The sequence below is a fragment of the Grus americana genome, chromosome 4 (assembly GCF_028858705.1).
Source record: "Grus americana isolate bGruAme1 chromosome 4, bGruAme1.mat, whole genome shotgun sequence".
Classification (NCBI taxonomy): domain Eukaryota; kingdom Metazoa; phylum Chordata; class Aves; order Gruiformes; family Gruidae; genus Grus; species Grus americana.
The window spans coordinates 55,692,927-55,714,866 of NC_072855.1; the positions used below are offsets into that span (position 1 = coordinate 55,692,927).

General features: G+C 44.7%; 1 protein-coding gene and 1 long non-coding RNA gene across 5 annotated transcripts in view; one reads left to right on the forward strand and one right to left on the reverse strand.

The window, feature by feature from the left end:
- The window catches only part of LOC129205974 (uncharacterized), a 68,986-nt gene extending 53,422 nt beyond the window's left edge, over positions 1-15,564 (forward strand). Inside the window, exons 2-3 of the long non-coding RNA XR_008576939.1 lie at positions 13,003-13,226; positions 13,800-15,564. This is a non-coding gene — a long non-coding RNA (uncharacterized LOC129205974). The remainder of the gene's footprint in view (positions 1-13,002; positions 13,227-13,799) is intronic.
- CXXC4 (CXXC finger protein 4) overlaps positions 1-21,940 on the reverse strand; it is a 123,699-nt gene that overhangs the window by 5,833 nt on the left and 95,926 nt on the right. For 3 of the 4 annotated variants that reach the window (XR_008576937.1, XR_008576935.1, XR_008576936.1), the window contains exon 2: positions 9,648-9,930. The gene's annotated coding sequence lies outside the window, so the exon portion shown is untranslated. Of the gene's footprint in view, positions 1-5,482; positions 5,505-9,647; positions 9,931-21,940 lie in introns of those variants that run through there. The other variant, XR_008576938.1, reaches the window with a different exon arrangement.

Below are 21,940 nucleotides of genomic sequence, written 5' to 3' on the forward strand. Positions count from 1 at the left end.
CATGGCCTGTGGCAATTCCCTGAGCTCTCTGATCCTCAGGATATTTATTGTGGCTTGGAAATTGCAAAGGTTGTTGGTTTGCTGTTTACCACCAGGTGGCCTAACTATTCCACCGTTCATGAGGAACCAAGACTCCATTAGAGAACAGCAGCTGGAACTTTTTAAGCTTTACATATTTTTCTTCCCAAGCCTCCACCTCCCGTCTTTCCTCCTCATTCAGTTGATTAAAAGCGATCAGGGCTGCTCTGATTTCTCAGCTCAATCCTTTCTCGAAGCAGTTGAGAAAGCTTGTGCTTCCAGCAGTCCAGCCCTAGCTTTAGAGATCAAGCTCAACCGTCTCCATTTACCTGTTAGTCCAAATGAACTCTTGCCATAACAATGCAGGTGACTTGGACTTTTCCTTGTGCTTCAGTATCTGGAGATGGATTCCTTTGTTTGTTGCCTCTGATACGCCTCCGGTAGCAGGTTTTGTGACCACCCAGGAGTTCTTGTGCTGGCCGCATAAGCTGGCTTTAGAGCTGCCTTGTGTCCCCAGAGCATCACAGCGTGGATTCAGTGGACCAGAGGATCTGACTCAGCAAATGGGTTTTGATTTTTAAAACCATAGGCAGCTTGGGATTTCAGCAGCCCCCCCACTCGGTAGTTTTGGGGCAGCCGTTGGGAGCTGGCTGAGCTAACAGCTCCTTGGGTTTCAAGAGAAGCTAGTGTTACAGCTCACTCCATTAAAAGTCCCACCATTGTGGACTGACTTCCTGGCTTGGACTGAAAGGAGCTAGAGACTTACTGATCTAAAAAGGAGCATGAAGATACTCTTGGATGTTCATCTCAGGGTTTTCTTCATGAGAAGGGTGGGAAAGCTCTAGCTGATGTGACAGCAGTATGAACTAAGAATAACTACGTAACCACATTAATGCCAATAATGCAGGTATTAGGAGGCCACTGAATTACTTCTTAGGAGAAGGAAGCACGGTTTCAGGAGAAGATGAGTTATCTCATGTACTGCAACACTGATGGCTTAGTTTTGTATTTTCCACCATTTACGTAATGCCTAAAAGCTTTCAGAAGGTACTTTCAAAACAAATCTCAGTAACTAAAGTGATTAGCTAAGATTATTTGGTTAAAACATCCGTGATTCATTTGTTTACCCATCTTTGTAATTATGCGTTTAAGTTTTGATGTGAGCGAGGACAAGGTACCATGATGGCAGGCAGGAATATCACATCAGAGCCCAGCAACAGAAGCATCTTCCCAAGATCAGTTCAGATCAGCTCTCAAACTGGTGCCTGACAGTCCCAAATCAAAGGTATGCAGTTTCTGAATGCCCCCTATCATAACACAATTGCAGCAGAAGAGATAACTGCATCGGGCAGATTTTCCTAAAGGATGTGGTGATTGAACTTTTAAAAATACCAGTCATCTGGAGAAAATTTCAGGAGTCTTTAAATTACTTTGGTAAATGGATTAGTTATAAATAATAAATACCTGGGAATCGGTAGAGACTTTCAGTTGCATGACGAAAATGTCATGAAGTAATACTGGATATTTCAGCTTCTTTAACCTAGCCTTGGGCACAGAAGAGTCCAATTCTGATCATTTGCAGGATAAGCAATCAAACTCAGGGTAACGAGGCTTTAGCCAAGGTGTTACTCTGGATTTACACCTCTGCAGATAGAATCAGATGCTATCTCCTAGTCTATGCATCCTCTGAGAATAGAATTAATTTTGAATTCTTGTATCATCTGCTTGCTTGTGCACTTATTTGCTAACTGTCTGAGTGAGCGAGCTATTCTGGGTCAGTATGATTTAGGCATCCTTTATTACACAGTTTCCAATTCAGTACATTTTTTAATCAAGACTAAATTGAAGTCAGGTTCCAGGTACATATAAATATAATATAAATTTAGTGAATACATTGCAAATCCCCAAGTCTAATTTTGAATGTAACTACAATAGAACAAAAAATATGAAGGTCCCTTTATTTTGTAGAGGAGTGTTAAAATACTGCCACTTCTTAAAGGCAAGTTAAGACCTATTTTCATATTTTTAAAATCACATTAGCTAAAAGCTTGTTAAGGAATAAATAGTCCAGAGGATAATTGAGACTTAGCTGGCTTAAGCATTAATGAATCAAAATCAGATGCCAGATCATTAATTAATTCTACAAATTATAATGTTGCCATTACTGGCAAATACTATGAGAACTAATACCAAGGAGCAAATTAAACTGCATAGTTTTCCTTCTTACTATGTATCTTTTGCCAAAAATAAAAGTGCAGTGGTTATTTTTGGTTGATTACGTACAGCGCCAATATTTTTAAAACTTTTGGACGACTCTTAATTTTTAAAAACATTTCCATGTCTTTAACATGCTATTTATAGAATGTGCCTATCATAGACAATAAGGATATTTCCATCAGCGCTGTAACCCACGGAAAGTAAAATGTAGCGAAAGTGACAGAAAAGTCAATTCGACACTTCCGAAGCCTCACAAAAATTCACACCCCTTCAAATCAGCCTCTTTGGCAAAAGACAGAATAATAGACGGATCTCGCAACGTGGCCTGAAGTGTAACCGTCTCAAGCTCTCTCAGACCAATGCGGAAAATGAATTAGAGGGGAAGCGAGAGAGGCAAAAGAGGTGGTCAGCTGGACATTTCTAGCCTCCGCTTCTCATCCCACAACAAGAAGGAAACTTCAATATACATAAAAGGTGGCAAACTCTGGAAACTCTTTTACAGAGTGGAGAACCAATCTGGGGAATGGGCCGTGACAAGATACCACTGAGGCCAGAACCTTATGAGGAGTAAAATACTCAACAGTGATGGGGTGATTTAATGTGAGATGATGTAACGAGGTGATGTAACATCAGTTTAGTCAAAATAAAGTTTTAGGGCCAAAATGACAGAGTTTTTGCACCTTTCTCTGAAAACTCACGGTATTTGAACTCTTTGTCTGATGTGGTATATCTTTTCCTCTTTTCCCATCATGTGACAGATGTCAAAATTATCTAGGATCTAGAACACACAGGTTCTTCTAGAGCATATCCAAAAATGCTTTAATTAAGCCTGGAGACCAATCAAAAGCCAATGCACTGTAGCACTAGTGTAATAGTTTGCTCGCTTAAGCATCACTAAGTAAGTGGCTAGGTGCAATCTCCTCTACCCGAGATTAAGTTATCCTGAAGGATCCAGCAAAGACTGTCAAGTCTGATGCCCGTAAGAGCAAGCTGTGCAAGAATGACCCATTTTTCCCTCCATATTGATTGCTATTTTCATTCCATTTCCTTCCTCTTTTTGACTGAAAAAAAACCCGAAGTCTGGATAGATCTCTTTTTTTTCCTAGGAATAACACTAAGACATTCTGAAATAAAAAAATATTCTTGAGGTTTCCCAAAACCAAACGCAGCTCGGTTTCCAGTAGAAATCAAAGACTCGTGAATCTTGTAACCATGAGCTACATTTCAGCTGAGGAACAATAAGGTGCCACCTTGTTCCAGCCCTCGGTATTTGTTCACCATCAACGGCAGACAAATCTTCTTTGCCAACATATAATGTAGATCAGAGGGTGTTAGCACCATGCCAACAGGGTGGTTTTCTGATGGTTTCATATATATGCTGAACAGATGAATTCTTGGTAATTTGTCACCCTTTGGGATCTCTGAACTACCTAAAGGTGTTGACCTTTGCCATACAATAAAAATGAAACTGGCAATAGGCAGCACTGTAGCTAGTAATGTATTCTAATATATCTACATTATCTAGCCCTATACTGAATTCATGGCCCCTTTCCATGTCTGGAGATGACGGATAATACCAAAGCTGTATTATTACAACTTTTGGCCTTCTGCCAAAATTAGAGCATCTAAAAATAGACCAGTAATTACGATCTGCCTCTGAAATCACTGTCTTGAACACAAGTCCAGACGCAGCTGACAACAGCCACTGGTGGGTGCCTGGGAAGCATGAGAACAGGACAAGCATGTAGGGATGCTCCCTCCAAGGACTTTTCCAGCCTGCAACTATTTTCAGCTCAACAAGTTCTTGAGGTATTTAATAGTCCTTGAAGAATTTTTCTTGTATGAATTTGTCCGGTCATTCTTTTTGTTAACTCTATATTGAGTAACAAATAGCCAGTATGGGTCACTCTTCTAGTTTTAGTCTCTGATCAGGCTACCCTGCTAGACTGGTGGAAAGATGACATTTTTTTCATAATGACTCAGAGGTGGAAAGGACTCTCTTTACACGGTTGGGTGGCCAAGTTCATGGTGAAATAGCTGCTATAATTCTGCTGGGATTTCATATTATCATTAATGATTTGCTAGGGCACTTGAAGCCTGCAATGCTATCCCTTAAAAGGATTTAAAATCTAAACACATTAAAAAATCTCTGCGTTCGCACTGCGTGGCTTACGTTCCTACTTTCTGACACTACAGCCCTAATTCTTTTGACACTCTGAAGCCTGTCACTGTTGGAAATTATTAATGCCACCATCATCAAGGAAAACTACAAGCCTAAACCAGGAACTTGTACAACTGCGGTGTGAAAGCAGGGAGTTTGCTGCTGCTGTTGAAATATCTTCTGCATGAAACTGTCTTGCTCTTTAGCTTTTGTTTTCATCTTTTTCCATCCATGGAAGTTAATTAATTACAGTAATTAACAATTAGATCAAATCTATGCAGACTAACAGAAACTTTTTTCTGGGTGGACTCTGCCACGTAATGAGGGACAGTTGATAGTGACTTTTTCCTTTTCAAAGGGAGTCCAGTGGTAGATCACGGTCATGGCAGTTTGGGGAAAAAGAAACAAAACAATCTTTCATCCATGCAAGTGAGATGTCTGTTGACAAATAACTAACACTAACTGGTAAGTGGCACCAAAATAGATGCTTTTTTTTTTTTTTTGTCTGTTACCATCTTACAAGCTTTCAGCCAATTTATTGAGATCATTTGTATAGAATTGATTTTTGTATATGGTTTTATTGGATAGGCAAACACCCATTGATGCTTATATATGATGGTCGTGTCACACAGTGCTGTATAATCAACAGCCACCCAAAGACTGGATGCCCTGGAAAAAGCATTAGACGGGGCATGATTTTTATAAAAAATAGTTATGCCAATATAAGGTCCCAAACAGCCTCACTTATTTCCATATACATGTGCCTTTTTTGTCTTGGATTGTGTCACCTTGGACACTTTTATTACTGAATGACAGCCAATTGAATTAAGTTGCTATAATTAAGATAACTGTAGTGGTGCAAAAGGGAAAACTTTCTATGCAGCCACGCTGCCGCCTGGCTCTGAGGCCGTATCTCCCATCTTTGATGGAGAGGCTGCGGTCTGCAATGCTGGTGAATTTGCCACAGCCCTGGCATTTTAGATGCTTCCAGTTTTATACCCAAATATCCCTAATCCAGTTCCCGCTATGTCACGTTTAAATTGCGAGTTCGTTGACACACACCTTCAATGAGCCAGCATGCACTCTTCTGGCTCCACTGTCATTTACACTGCGGGATGTCAAAGAAAAAGAAAGAGAAATGTACTCAAAGAGCTTTTTAAATTAACAATTTGGGGAATATTATAAAGCATAGTAGAAGCAAGGTGGGATTTTTTTACTTGTTTGTTTGTTTGTTTGTTTGTTTATGAAGCTGTCCTAGAAGGTGTGACACAATGGGGGAAATTCTGCCCTTACTGAAGTTAATGGGGAACAATTCAGCAGTTGCAACAGGGGCAGGATTTTTCTGACCATGTATCGTCCTGTTCCCATCCTTCCTCCTCTGCCTCCTCTCCAGCACACATACAGTAGACAAAGAACAGCGCCTCTGTTATTTCAGCTGTCATTTCAAAGGAAGAAGACTGACTTAATTCCCTATCACCAGGTCACTTAATTGCTTGGTGGTCATAAAGGATAACAATTTTTATTGTTCGATTTAATTAGACATCGTCTAGAATAAAATAATTTGAATTTTCTCATAACATGATCTATCTCTTGGATAAAGGATAAAAGCTTATTTCAACAGGAAATCATGGCTTGAGTCACATCTGGAAAAAACCCGGGCACCTCAAGTCACTGAAATAAAACTTCTTTGTATAGTCAAATGCAAAACCTGTCCTGATTTCTATGAGAACTGAGAGCGATATTAAGTGTTTTTTAGCAATGTTGGTTTTTGGAAAAGAGGTTAAGCTCCTAGCTAAAGAGTGTAAAGAGGGCCTGGGAAAATTGAAAAATAGATTATGTTAATTGATTGTGGCTAAAGATGAAAGCTGTCTTTAGGATCTAGCATTTCTTTAGGATACTGCAGAACCTTACAGCTTCAACAAACACTGTAACCACCATACACCAAAAATGTAGGCTCTGCCATTTAAAAAATCATTTCCAGGGGGTGGGGTGGAGGGGAATATCTGACCTCTGTACAGAAATGGAGCAGATTGGCAGTTTGCCCATACTGGTGCAGAAAGTTGCCAACCTCAGCAGCGGTTTGCTTTTTTTTTTTATTAAAGATCACACAGAAACCTCCTGAAGTTCACCATCTAGCAGTTTGGAAGGGGAAGCAATTTTGTAGCACCTGTCTGGCAAAAAATCTGCTGGTCATCTGACTCTTCCTCTGGGTATGTTTGTGATGACTAACAGGTCTAGAAGAGACAAAGAGGTGGAGCAGAAAGCCACTGAAAGGGAATGCTTTTTTACTTCAATAAGTGTACAACATCAGTAATTACTGGCAGGGGCTCAGAAACTGCGTGCCCAGTCAAGAGATGCAGCGATTCTGTACTTTGCCGAAGTAGCATTTTCTCAGAAGCTCTTCTGCCGCAACCAAAATGTATTACTTTTTCCACAGGTGGTGGAGCTGATGGGATGGAGTCTACCCAGCTTTCTCCCTTGTTGAAGGCCAGCATTTTGCCCAATGAATACACTGAAGCGGTATCAGCATAATAGGTTGTGGTGGGGTTTTTTTTAATTATTATTTTTTGTTTAATATCCTATTAAACCAGCAAAACTAACTTGATCCAACTGCAGCATAGGGCACGCTTGTTCTGGTATAAAAAAATCTTCTGAGGCTTATTGTATGCTGTTTGGAAAGAGGTTTAAATTGTACAGATAAGAGCCACTGGAGGGGGGCCGTTATGTCCATGTTAGATGCTGTAATTATGGCCCAGTTTTGCAGGTGGACAAGATACTAGACTGAAGAAACCTGGGACAGCCAGGGTGTGGAGCCTTCCACTTTCCTTTTTCTTCCCTTTTTTCCCCTCCTGCTTCCTTTCAGTAACCCATGCAGGTGTGCCAGGAGGCCACTTCTTCACTAGGCATTGCTGGTGCGATAGCTGGAGCTGGCAAAATGCGCTGATGCTGGCTCCACCACTCCGTTCCTTTCCCCTCAAAATTATTACCGGCCAAATTGCAGCCCGAGCTTGCCCATCCTGTTCCTTGATAAAGCCCTCAGGAAGTCGCTGCATTTGAAAATGCTCTGTTAGACCTGGTTTACTCAGACCCTGTGTGTAAGTTGCTCGTGTATGTCTAGATCTTCAGTGAGTTCATGCAACTCAAAATAGATCTGCTAAAGTTAGTGGAGCTGCTCCAATTCACCCCAACTGTAGGTCTGATCCATCTTTTCTCCTTTGGTTCTTTAACCAGCCCCTTTTTCTTGTTCCAGCTTCTTTTCTCATCTACATTTACCAGTCTAGTATTTTGAATTTTAATGCAGTCTGGTTTCATTTACTGTTAAAAATGCATCTCTGGTATCAGGCACATCATTTTCTAAGCTTCCATCATGCCAAGAGGGTTAGTAAAACATCAGTTTTTCAGTTCAGTTCCCAACCCATATGTTTTCAAGTAGCACTAGGGAAACATTTTTTAAAGGACAGACTCCAGAGATGTCTTCTAATATCATCAGCAATGATAATCAAAAGCTGCTTCTGCAGAAGCCTGCGGGATTATCAGTCTCTCAAAAGGAAATTCAGCAGCTTTTCTTGCAGTAACATTTATTCTCCACCCTTCCACCTCAAGCTATCGTTCACCTCGAGGTGGTGACACCCTGGACAACTCTATTTCCATATTGAGTTCCTATTTAAGAGTCAGGAGGGACCCCTAATCCAGGGTCAGAACCCCTCCTGGCTTTCCAAGGGGAATGTAACTCAAATGCTAATAACAGTTCATCATAGTTCTTAGATGATGCAAGTTATGCTTCATTTACAGTTGTAAAACACCTCTCAGGAAGTTTGGGGGTTTTCTTTTTTTCAAATTTAGACATAATTTCAGCTAGTCATGACATCAGTGTTAGGACTTAAGACTCCTCCACAAAGGAACACGTTGCTAATTCCAAGCTGTTTACATTTGAACTTGATGATCTTAAAGGTTTTTTTCAACCAAAATGATTCTATGATTCAGTGATTCTCTGGTTTGGCTAATCCTGGTCAGGCCCAGAGGTAATACAGCCTGTTCCTGTTGTGTGGCCGGCAGCGTGCTGGATGTTTATGAATAGCCACATAATGATCATCATTTCTGCAAACCTTCCTGCCAGTGACCTCTTTGACAAGGAGAGTAACACAGAGCACAAAGGGGTCAGGATGGCCCTGTTAAAAAGTTCAACCAAATACTCTCTAGAATTGCTTTATCATCAGCAGTCTCATTATTTTGCTCTTTGCCATTTCTGACTATTTCTTTCCCTACTCTCCTATGCCTCCAAATTTGTCTTGTCAAGATGTTCTACTTCCTTTTCTTCTTCCTCTTCTTCAATTTCTCAGACAACATCTTCAAGACTTAGTGCCCGCCCCTGTCCTTCCCCGTGGGCTGGAAGCAGTTTGGCATCGCCCGGGGGGTGAGGGCCTATCTGTGTGTGCAGCCCAGCAGAGCCCCGCTGACGCCTGGAAGGGGGTGACGGGTCCTTTCCTGCAAATCTAGAGATGGTCGTCGCCTGCCTTGGCTTGTGCCTACGTCTTCTCAGGTAAAGCCCTGAGCGTACTTTATTGGCAATGGAAAAAATTAAACTCCACTGAGTTTCTGTAGGGTGGAGAATGTAAGCCCTTGCTTGGCCATGAGAGGAGCGACCTAGTGAAAAGCAACAGCAACCAACCTCTGCAACCCTCCCCCACCAGCCTGGCTCTCCTTAAACTTTTGGAAGAGGGGTTTGTGGTTGTCTTCAGCACCCGCCGGGTGAAGCAGGGGAGCGGGCTGGGGCCGGGGGCTGCGCAGGGCTGTGCTGGGGGATTGGGGCGCAGCGCAGGAGCGGCTGAGGCAGGCGGAGGGGATCTGACCGCAGCCCGGACTGTGACAGGAGAAATTGAAATGTAAATTCTGCACCCCAGCAATAAATTTCACAGCAGCCTAATTTTCCTGGGAATGACGCCTTGGGCAGAGCCTGTGTGGCCCAGAAAGGAGCGGGTTTTAAATTTTCTAGAATTCCTTAATCCGCTTTATCAGCCGCTTCTCCCTAAACTGCTGCTGCTCCTGAGAGATTTAAAGCCGCAGTGGCTTCTTCAAGGCCTCTTCCTGATGATTATGTTTATTCTCATCCAGTCAAGACAGAGAAACATTAGCATGTGATTTACAGCGTGGGACCAATCGCAGATACCAGCACTCAATATTTGAAATTCAAGCAGTATCTACTTGCAGCAAACTGGTCAGGATCAATCTAGAGATAAAAAGGAGGGCCAACCTTTTTAGAAGGCAGTAGAGATTCATCGTCGAGGTCTGTCAGTCTTAGCCTGTCAAGCAAGATGCTGTGCGTTGCTCCCAGGAACCAATGCGTGCAAAGGCACTCGCACGGTATTAATACATGCCCCGGTACTGGGTTTAATTCCTTTCTTTTGGTTGGGGTTTTTTGTGGGTTTTTTTTCTTGCAACCATCCGCTTTTCCTCTCATGTTTCAAGTCTTTGTATATATCTGTCAAGCAGGCAGTGGATTCAGGACAGGTTTTCATGCCAAGGCATTCCTTTACCTAATGAAAACAAGTGAATAAAACATAAGAGAAATACCTTTAAATTAAAAATAGAGGCAAAAAACAAAAACCTGAAGAAAACCAATATCTGAAGGAAAACATTTTTTTTCCCTAGAAAAATGCCTACTGAATGGATGAATCTCTATTTATTTCTTCTAATTTAGGTATGCACTTAAATTATACCCTAATTAAATAAGGGAAAAAGACCGTGTGTGGCAGGTGAGAAATACATGCATATGTGAAGAGTCAAGAAAATCCGGATAAACTTCTGATGGCATGACATATTCATGCAGAGTATGAACTAAAATTTTCTCACAAAGGCCCCCAGTTTGTATTATTAATGACATTTTTCCTAGCCTGCATTACCATCTCCATCTGAGGGGAAGAAAGACAAAAACTTTTCTCAAGTTTGAAAGGACAAAGCGGTCTCAGAGCCACGAACATCAAATGCTTTTGCACAAGCCTTTGAATGTATTTCAGCCGTGGGGTTTTGTAAACGGAGGGAGCGAGCGGCGCTCCAGGCCTGAGACCCTGTGTCAGGGGGCTCAGAGATGAGGTACAGCCAAGTGGCAAACCTGGGGGGAAAAAAAAAGGCATGGAAAAGGCATTTGTATGCCGAACAGCAGCCCCCACACAACGGGGCCCCTTCCAGCCTCCGGGACACCAGTCCCATTTCACAGTAGCTTTGGTGAAGTGAGTGCATTTGGACTGTGATTCAAGTCATGGGTAACGCTGACTGCTAGGAGCTAATTTAAGCCTATAGCGAAGAGTTGTGAGGAGCCGGGCCATTAGAGTAGTTTCAATCTGTTCCTCCAGGTTTCCGCCGGCTGCGTGGAGCCTTGGATGCCATATCCTAAACGTCTGCTGCTGACTAGCTGTCCCTCTTCTCCGTTTAACATGGATATCTTGTAATTGGAGTGTCAAGCTTCTTGCTGCCACCACTGAGGAGGAGGATATGGAGGAGGAACCAGAAGAAATCCGTCTTTGCCATAATGAATGCATGCAGTTCAGACCAGATTGAGCTGTTCAGATGTTTTATTCCTCCTTTTCATCTCCTTTGTGGAGGCTCAAGCAGTACCAGAACACAGAGATCTCCTTTTAGGGCTTCAAACCCATCAAAGATCCGCCAGGTCCACTGTGTGGGGAGACAGACAGGGAAGCTTTTTTGATGCATCTTTGTAATCTCTATGCTGCTGGCGCTTTTTGCATATCTTGTCGGCTGTCGGCGTGGGGACACCTGGCAGAGGCTCCCCACGGGAGGCGGGGGCCAGGGAGCTAGGCCAGGCTGCCGTGCCGTTTTGGTGAGGCATGGCACCCGTCGGTTCGCTTGGAGGGTCTGACGAACAGCTGGTTTTACTGCAGTCTCTGGTGTCTAATTGTACAAGGTGGCACAAACTTAGATGCAGTGCCCCCGCAATGAGGCACAGAAAGCACAAGCAGGCGTTTACTGTGATGCTGTTAACTCATTTACAGAGCTGTTTTTAGGGGCCTGGGCAGTAACTGCCACCAGCTGTACTCCATATGGCCTCTGGCATTTCCCTCCTGCATGATGGCTACAGATGAGATCTGCGGTACCCAAAGGCCCTGGGCTTTTTGCCACCAAGCTGCTGCTAGCAGCAGTCAGGGTCTCTAAAGGAGCAATAAGAGGGCCCTTACTGCGGAAGAAGCCCCAGTCGCAGCTATCTACGCTAGCCCTCTGAAGACAGGAGCGCCAGGTCTATCGGCTGGCTCTGAGCACCGCAGTAACGCGTCCGTCCCACTGCCACTGCCCCGGCATCGCTTTGGTGATGCACGCAGCTACGCTGCGCTGAGCTGATACTGCCCTGGCCCGTTTTGGTGTCATTGTGCATGCCCACCTGCTCTGTTTGTTTTGTTTGCTTGCCGTCCTGATGGATGGAAACCAAAGCTTTCTTTGTCACCTAACTCCATTCACCTTAATCTAAAAGGGTACCTGTAGCTACAGCTGTCTGTGCCTTCGCAAGCCAGCCTCACAGCTCTTCCCACGGCAAATACCATCTACTCACTGAGTAGCAACAGGAGATTTTAATATTGTTTTGTTGCCTTCCTTAGAACGATCTGAAGTGAATAAATCACACATGTGTCCCACTGCTAAAGCTATCGATCAGATGTGTAAAGATTGGACACTTGCAGAGATGTGGAAAAATCTGCATCTGTTTTCTTGGATCACACTTTCTTTTCTTTTAAAGGCAAAATTTACAATTCTTATCTGGGAAACCATTTTAGTATCAAGTATTCCGGAAGTTAAAATTAACACTTGGAATGACCATCAAGTTAATGTTGACTTCTTTTCCACAATTGTTCTGATCGGGCCTTTAAAAATCAGTTAATATCCTCTTATCACTGGTTATATGGAATTTCCTACACCTATTTAAATAAATCTGACTTTTACAAACAAAGAGCAAACTCAAGAATAGACTGTAGCTACTTTGGAGAGATATTCCAGACCTAGCTGAAAAAATACAGGAGTCATTTGTAGTCAGAAATACAAGTTAAGATCAGAACATTTGATTTTTTTTTTTAATACATAGCTAAATAAGATTTCCTGCAGGCTTGAACAAATCATCACTAAATCCACATTTCAATAGAGAACAGGCAAACCGGACTGGATAACTCTTATGCAGTCTGGAGTATTTCACATTTCCTATTCATCTATTCATTTTTTCACAATGTTGCCTGGAAAATGTTAGAATTCATGCATTGGGGTCCAAAAATAGCTTAGGAAAGAGTACTAGATAAAATAGTACTTCCCTGGAAAGCAAGGTTTAAAAAAAATATATTCCGTAAAAATTATTCTCTGTAGATGCTCCAGAACATACTAAGCTAGTGGCGTCTAGGTTAAAAATAAACCACTGAAAGAGAGCTTTATTTGCAACTTGGAGCAGGACTAGCTGTCTTTTTGCATTTAGCTAGTGCTGGTATGCATAATTATTTTGTGTATCACTTAATTGCTGAAGGTTTGTACGTAATCATGTTGCAGTTTAAGCCTCTGTCCTATGGTAAGGAATTCCTTAAGTAAAGGCCTAAGTGAAGCTGTCTTTCTGGTTTCTGCAGGAATCTGAATTGAAATAGATGTCACAGGCATTCCTGACCACAGCAAACCTCAGAAAATAGCCGCCAATACCCTTGGCCTTGTACAGCTGACCCTATTTGAACTATGATTACCTCTCCAAAATTCACCCAGATTGTATTGACAACCAGCATAAAGTATGAGCCAGTCTGCCCGAAAGCCATGAAGATGGGCTTCATGTGCCGTGTTACTCAAGTCTGCCTTGCAGGTAAGAACAAGCAGTAATTTCCACGGGGAGTCAGAAAATTAATACAGCCCTGAAATGCACATCAAATTGCCTTCGCATTTAGTTGCCTATCAACATGCTAGTTATAAGATGGTAGCAGCACCCAAAGTTTCTGTGTTGACTTGACTTCCTCATCCACAGGGAATAATGATGCTTACATAGGTGATGAAAGGCACCCAAGTCCTTTCATGAAACAACAAAGACTGGAGAGCACTGTGGTACCTTCCCTCATTTACCTTGAACTTTGCTATATGGCTCCACTCATCCTGCCCCGCGAGCATCCAAACTCTGCCTGTGCCGCTGAAGGAGTGGGTCGTATTGAGCCAGCACTGGGTTCCACTCTCCATAGGTGTGATTAAATCTTGGTGCTAGTGGGCAGGGGCTGTACCAACAGCCTTCTCAAGAGATGGTAAAAGCCATAGTAACAAAGTCACGGCACATGCACGATAATAACGAGCACTTATTTCCATATCTATTTGCAAGGTTCCGTTTGCTGAAGTCCAACCACAGCTTGGTCATCCCTCATGTGGTCTTTCTCTCCTGGTCTCTCCCCAGTGATTCAGACTGCTACAGAGGACTGCAGAGGGAACGCAAGGTGCTTGCAGGATCTGCTGGGTGAATGGTGACCCCCAAGCAAACACACTGTTTATTCAGAAATATTTCAGGCTGTTTTCAGGAGCCGGGAGAATACTGATTTCTGATCGTGCTTACCTCTTAAAGAGGAGCACGCAATTCTCAGCGGTAACTTTCCATTTCAATGGCTACTGAAAGAAATCTGTTTTGGGAATTGCCTTTCCTTATTTGTGTAAAAATCCTTTTATGCCATTAAGACGCTTTGCAAAGAAAAACAAGATCTAGGGGCTTGTCGAGGCACAGTTTTCACTACCCAGTAGAGTTAGTCTCATTAAAATGGACCTCATCTCCTCGCTGCTCCTGCACATACTGTCAGTTTATCACAGATCATCTGACATGTCTAAAATGGAAAGGATGACGTAAAGCAGGAAAAAGAGCTCAAGACTGAAAAAAACCCCCAAACAAAAATTACAAAGACTTTGGAGAAACAGCTCGCAGGATAAGATGCCTGTATACAAACTTGTCAAGTCTTCAGGGCGCCTATGTGCCAGCCACAGGGAACAATAAGCGTTCGGGGCTGCGCACCGCTCTCTGCCCTCGCCCAGCTCTGCACGGAGCAGTGTGCACTCCTGGAGCTCAGCGCACAGGAGTAACCTTCTTAGGAAAACCTTTTCCAAAAAAACCCTGCAGGGACACCTCCCTGTCTCTCCCCCCAGCCACAGCCCAGCCCAAAGAGTGCAATACAGCCAAGAAGGGCTGCGACTGGCGGGGGCTGTCTGCCCGTCCTCCAGCCCAGGCCCCGTGCCAACATAAGGCAGGCCACTTTGGGGCTTTCAGGCACTTCTCGAAGGCGGCGGACCTGAATGTTGGTGTATCCTTGAGTTTTGGGCTGGGAGCTAGGAAACAGCAGAAGCGCCTGGATGAAAGAAGGCAAAAAAGCCCTCTGAGACCTCCTCCAGGTCAATGAGGAGTGCAAATCCCGTGCTCCGCCTGACAAAAGGCAACAACCGGAAAATTACCAGGAGACAGAGGGGACATTGAGAAACCCCCAGGACATGGAGCAGTGCAGCTGCGGGAAGCACGGGGGGCGAGGGCAGTCGGGGGGAACCACTGTGCCTGCTGGGGAAATAAAATCCCCTTTGCCCCTTGCGTGGGCTGGGGTGCGACAGCTCCCGGCAAAGAGCTGCTGCTGCCTTTTCTCCCGAAGCTGGAGGGCAAAGCCTCAGCAGGAGATGCTGCAGCGCTCAAGTGGGCCCGGCGAGGGGAGTCCTCGGCTGATGGATGAGGATGGCTGCGTGCTGCAGGGAGCTGCTGGCCTCTGAGGTGGCCTCGCTGAGGTCCATTCCCTCCCTTCCTGAGGATGGAAATGCCCCCAGAGGGAGCTTGCTGTGGGAGACGTAAATTCTCCTGTTGGTTTCTGCGTGACGGCAGTAAATTCTTTTATTGCTCCTTAAGCTGAATTTTCCACGGTCAGTTTTCCTAGGAGACTATTTTTGCACGCATTTCCTCGTCGCCTGGACAAGACCAAGACAAATTTGAAGCCAGACCATTGCAATAACTCAGCTTCACACAACAAGCCCGGTTCAGTAGCAGTGGGGCAAACAAACAGTCCGGGGATTGATGGGAAGAGAGATTTAAATGTTGAAATAGAGTGTCTTACACTGGCTGGGGATTCAGTGGGTTTTCAACATAAACTGGCAGAGACTGGAGAGCAGGCAGGGGAAATGGTGACGATAGCAGGAAAAAAGGCTGTGGGACAAAGCAGTGCCTTTGTATATGTATATGTATACGTATATATGAACGTATGTTGAATATTTAGATTAAAACCTCCTCTTATCCAATATGTGAAATGCGCAAGTGTTTAATTTGAACCCACAACTTCTGACAGTCCCTCTGCTCCGCCAGGTATGTTTGTCCCAGGCAGTCCAAATGGAAAAACAAACAAACAAACAAGAAACCCAAACCCAAATCAGCAACAGCAGTACAGAAACAGAAAGGTTTTCTTATAAGGGCCAGTCAAGGGCCCTCTAATTGAATGCACGGGGCTGTGGTGTGTGCTTCCCCTGGGGAATTTGCCTCTTCCCCCCCCTCCCAGCAGCCTTTGACACCGGGAAAGCAGTTTTCCGGCAGGAGCAGCGTGGCCCTGCCCGCGCTGACCCGCGCTGTCCCCATCAGCGGCGCCGTGCATTGCCTTCACTGACGACAGCATCTAAACAGGGAGCTAAGGTGGATCTTAAAGAGAGAAAAATAGCTGCGGTCAGAGGATGAACGCTGAACTAACAAAATCCACAGGCAAAACCCCACGGGGGGGGTGTCGAGTTTGCTGCGTTTCCCACGCCATGCAGGTGACATCGGTTAACACGTTAAAATGGCTTATGCGTCATTAAAGGAAAATGGGATTGAAATGAAGAACGCTGGATGCGGGAGGCGAGCCCTTTAAATTCCCAGCTGTATGCGCTGGGTTTGTAAACGAGTCGCTGCTGCCAGGTACTTTGGAGGAAAAGCCTAGCTAATAATTGGAGAAAATGGCATGGCACAAAACTCCCCGAGCGCTTGGCCTGGAGGCTGTGTGTCCATTAGAGGAAATCAGAAAGTCAAAACAGACACTGTGTAATTTCTCTGTACTTGCATTAACCATATCCCCAACACTCGCAGTGTGGTTCACTTTAGTATAATAAAGCACTTTATTCCACCCCATCATAGCTAAGTGTCCTCATCAGATGGAGTATCACAGTGGCTAGAATTCACTGTTCCATTAAAGGAGATCATGCGTCTTGCTAAGACATTAATCTATAGCTCCAGCAATGTTTTGATTATTTTTAAGAGGGCATAACTTGCTGATAAACACCCCCCTCTCAGCCCCAGAGGAACTTTTAACTTAGTAAAAAACCAAAAATCTTTTCATTTCTACTATTTGGCAACTTGCTTGGTAAAATATCTTCTCTAAATTGCGATTTGTTAATCCAGTTGTTTCACTGCATGGCAAATCAATCCTTTCTAGGCACCAGAACTGTTTTGCTTGTGATGTTTTATTGCATTAACTCTTTGGAGCCACTAAAATCAACAGAGCTGGCAAAGTGTTGGAGTCCCCTTTTTTGACCTGGAGCAACTACCTGAAGGTTAGGCAAAGAAAAATCTGGACAGAACTCTTCCCAGAGGTGCAGCAGGATAGGAGAAGAGGCAACGGATGCAAGTTGGCATGCAGGAAATCCAGATTAGATATTAGCAAAAAATGTTTTTACAAGAAGGGCAGTGCAAACACTGGAGCAGGAGCCCACAGAGGCTGTGGTTTCCGTCCTCAGCAACATTCAAACCCCATCTGGGCAAGGTTCTGCACAACCTGATTTAATTGGCGCTGCTTCGCACTGGGGTTGCCCTACATGACCTCCGAGCTCCCTCCCAGCCTAAATTATTCTGCAATTCTGTGATCAGCACAGAGAACAAGAGAAGTGGGAAGGCAGTGTGAGCAATTTTGCAGGCTCTTCAGATTAACCATATGCCAGAGCCATCCAAGACCAAGTTGGATCCTCAAACATCCTACACCGATAACCCCTACCCAAGAGCGTACCGATGCCCAGGAGCTGCATCAGCCGCTGGGAGGGTGGCCCGGTAAGACCATCCTTTCTCCCTGTTTGGGAGCCTGGGAGGGCTGAGGGCTTTTTAAGCATTTGTTGTTGTGTTGGGTTTGCATGGCAAGGTTTTGGTAGCGGGGGGGGGGGGGCTACAGGGGTGGCTTTTGTGAGAAGCTGCTAGAAGCTCCCCTGTGTCTGACAGAGCCAATGCCAGCCGGCTCCAAGACAGAGCCGCCGCTGGCCAAGGCCAAGCCAATCAGCACCTCTGTGATAACATATTTAAGAAGGAAAAAACCAGTTAGAGAGAGCTTTTGCAGCTGGAGAGAGGAGTGAGAAGATGTAAGAAACTCTGCAGACACCAAGGTCAGTGCAGATGGAGGGGGAGGAGGAGCTCCAGGCGCCGGAGCAGAGATCCCCCTGCAGCCCCTGGTGAAGACCATGGTGAAGCAGGCTGTGCCCCTGCAGCCCATGGAGGAAGGATGAGGGGGTGTAGAGATTCCACCTGCAGCCCGTGGAGGACCCCACGCCGGAGCAGGTGGAGGCACCTGAAGGAGGCTGTGGCCCGTGGGAAGCCCACGCTGGAGCAAGCTCCTGGCAGGACCTGTGGACCTGTGGAGAGAGGAGCCCACGCCAGGGCAGGTTTGCTGGCAGGACTTGTGACCCCGTGGGGGACCCCACGCTGGAGCAGTCTGCTCCTGAAGGTCTTCACCCCATGAGAGAGACTCACATTGGAGCAGTTTGTGAAGGACTGTAGCCCGTGGGAAGGACTCACGTTGGAGAAGTTCATGAAGGACTGTCTCACATGAGAGGGACTCCATGCTGGAGCAGGGGAACGATGAGAGGAGTCCTCCCCCTGAGGACGAAGCAGCAGCAGAAACACCGTGTGATGAACTGACCGTAACCCCCATTCCCTGTCCCCCTGTGCCACTGAGGGGGGGCGGAGGTTGAAGCCGGGAGTGAAGTTGAGCCCGGGAAGATGGGAGGGGTGGGGGGAGGTGTTTTAAGATTTGATTTTATTTCTCATTCCTCTACTCTGTTTTGCCTAGTAATAAATTAGATGAATTTCCTCTCTCAGTTCAGTCTGTTTTGCTCGTGACGATAATTAGTGAGTGATCCCTCCCTGTCCTTATCTCAACCCACAAGCATTTCGTTATGCCTTTTCTCCCCTGTTTGGTGAATGAGGGGAGTGAGAGAGCGGCTCTGGTGGGCACCTGGCCTCCAGCCAGGGTCAACCCACCACAGTTGTACACGTGGGCTTTGCCACGTGTCCTATGGAGCATCCTATGTGATGTCTTTCTGGGGCGGCGCCCAGGGCTCTCTGGCTGAAAAGTCCTGAGGTTAGCGTCACAGAGCCAAATCGAGCTCTCAGGTCTGCAACCACTCTGAGGTTTCGCTGGATTGGTATAGCCGAGACCACAATTAATAGTGGAGATTTCTGCAATTCATTTAACTGTTAGAAATTTCTGCTTGCCTTTTAAACCTTGAAGTCATTTTAGCTCCTTGCTGACATACTTACATATTGAGGAGGGGTTTTTTTATATAAATGTCTGTAAAAGCATTAAAACAATATACAAATGCCCGTTAATGTTATAATATAGTACCAATGTAAGCAGGAGCTACTCTGAGGCCACCTTAAGCCCTGCTGAAACTTAAGCGCCAGGTTGTTACTGTGGCATGTATACTCTCACTTCTAGCTGCATTTTACTGTTTGGCTTCCTAAACCTCAGCAGGGAAAGGACAGCTTAGCTCCCTTGAAGACCGTGCTGCTCTGAAATGATGACTGTGGCTGTGGGGGAAGGGGTTGCACTCCGTGCAACATGATTTGTAGGACCCTCTATAAATCATTTACCAGCACGCCTTCACTGCGAGCCACAGGCTTACAATTTGTGGAGCTTTAAGAAATGTAAGCAATGACAACACGCAAAGGACAAAAAAAAACGAATGAAGAGACAGACACCTCTAAAACCCTTGCCTGGAAAACCAAAAGCCTTTATTTAAGTCATAAGGACAAGCACTGAAAGCATTTTAATGGGTGAGTGCCTTGCTGCGCTGCCACCACATGCTACACAAATAGCTGCTTCATGGCTTCGGAGGCAGACGGGGAGGGGGGCTTGGCCAGCCCTGCAAGAGCGGTGCGGCTACGACCCTCGTGTCTCCCTCTCGAAGTCCTTAATAAATCACCCTGCCATGCTCATAAAGGGAGTTGAGCAGCAAAGCAAAGGCCTGAGCGTGCAAACCCAATTGGAAAATCAAGGGATTTTAAAAGGGGAGGGCAATACCTTCCATTTCTGTCACAGAGCAACACCCGTGTGTGGTTGCGGACAACACCAGAGCAACCGCTGGGGACCTAACGTGGAGGCATTACATTATTCTTACTGCTGAAGGAGCTTCCTGGCATCATTCTTATGCCAAATAGAAGTGCTGACACAGTTTTTAAGTGATAATTAATGTCAGTCAGCGTTATTATAAATAGAAACCCTGTCTCAAAAAATATTTCTTTTTTTGACGATGGATTTGGTGATACAGCAATCCTCCTTCCATTGTCAGGTGCTTCACTTAGTACCGTACAGCTCAGTGATTAAAAAATAAGCATCCCACAATATCAGTAAAGATTGCATTAAATGGAGGAAGAGCTGAGGTATTTTTGAGTGGGATTCAGAGATGTTTCCACTGCAGGTCAGAAGTGATTGAGACATTGAAAACATTTTTGACCCAAGACTCTTCACGAAATCTAAAAGATGTGACAGGTAGCAACAAAGATAGGGCCAAGAGCACAAATACGCTCATGGAGTCAAGGAGTTAATTTTTTCCCATTTTATTACCTGAAGAAGACAGCCCTGGGAGATTCATTATATGATCTTCCATAAACCACAGTCCCTTCCCATGGCAAATCTGCTGTGGAGCTGGAACAGGAGACACTAGATCAGCATCCTAAGTTAGGTGCTAACCATCCCTCTAAAAGTCCCTCAGAGAAACTGTAAACCACGTGGAAGACAGCGCAACATTTGGTAAGGTAGGCTCACTCAAACAATTGCACCTAACCACAGGCGGGTGTCAAGGCTAGGGATGTGGGGCGCAAGTCTCTCCAGGAAATGGGCAGCAGGGTAATCCCACAATAACGGCAAAGGGTTAAAGGTCATAGCAGACAAGCAACTGAACACAGGTTGTCAGGGCAAAGCCGCACTAAAAAAGAGGTAAAATAATCCCTATATACCAAGAGGGGAATGTGAGCGGATTCAGGCATGGGCTGTTTAGGTTGTAGATAGTCTAAATGAGGCCAGTTCCTGACAACACTCAGCTCCAGAGTTCATCTTTTTTAATAAGGGTGTAGCAAAATTGGTGACTGCACGGAAAAAAAAAGCCACAACAAGTGCCACAAAAATGGTTTAAGAGCTGGAGAGTGCTTCAGAGTGAGAAACGTAGAGAGCACAATCTGTTTGGCTTATCGAAAAGAAGACTGAGAGATGGCTTGATTACAATGTACTATTACCTTCATGAAACAGTGGGAACTGTGAAGTTCTTTAATGCGGGAGATAACAAGACCCAGTAGCTGGAAGCTTGAGACAGACAAATCTGAGACAGTAAGAAGGCATTTTTGAGAAGAAGGGTGAAACCCTCTGTAAAAGGTATCGATGGATGTAATGAATCCCCCACTTCTTAGTGTCTTCTGATCAGGGTATACAGCTTCACCAAGCAGAAGTCGTGTTTTTGTCAAACACACCATTTTCATGAAAGTCATCCTTTAGCATTTCTAATGGCTGAGACTCTATGTGGCAATAAAGAGAAAGAAAAACCAGAAGGGCCCAGAAATTAATGCCCAGAATATTTTTAAATACACAGTAATTATAGCAGATTTCAAAAATCGAAGAAAGTAGTTTGCACAAACCCTCTGATCCGCGTTCTTTAAAAGAAACTCCTGGCTCACGAGCTTCTTTATTTCTGTTCCTTGCAGAAACACTGGCAGAAACACACCAGCATTTAACAGTTTTTTCCCAGTGCTGCAGCTATTGATGGCAAAGACTGAGAGATCGGAAATGCCCTAGGAAGGCTGTCAAGAGCCAGCGGGCACTGCGCGGTGACAGCAGACTTGCAAACCAAGAGCAGCCTAGCTACAAGCATGGGTGATAGCTATTCTAATCACCACCTCTACAGACCTTTGCTCAGGTAAGACTCAAGGGTACATTTTCTTCTGCATTTATGCCAGCATTAATGCTACAAGTTTTGTTTTCCCTTGTGCAAGATGTCCAAGATACAGAAACTGATCCTACTTGTGGGATACAGGATTCTCTTTTCAAGAAATAATATCTAGAGATTGATCAAAGGCATCAGCAGTCAGTGGATTAAATGGGAGCTGTGGATGATGGATCGTATTAACTTGCTTCCATTTGAGTGTCTGCTACTGATTTTGAAGTGCCTAAAGACACTAGAGACTGAAAATGTTGCCTAACTTCCCCTAGCTGCGCTTGATCTCCACGTCCCAGAGGAGTAAAGAAAGCAATAAAAACTAATACTGGTCAGGAACCGCAACATGCCCCTGGTGACAATGGGCAG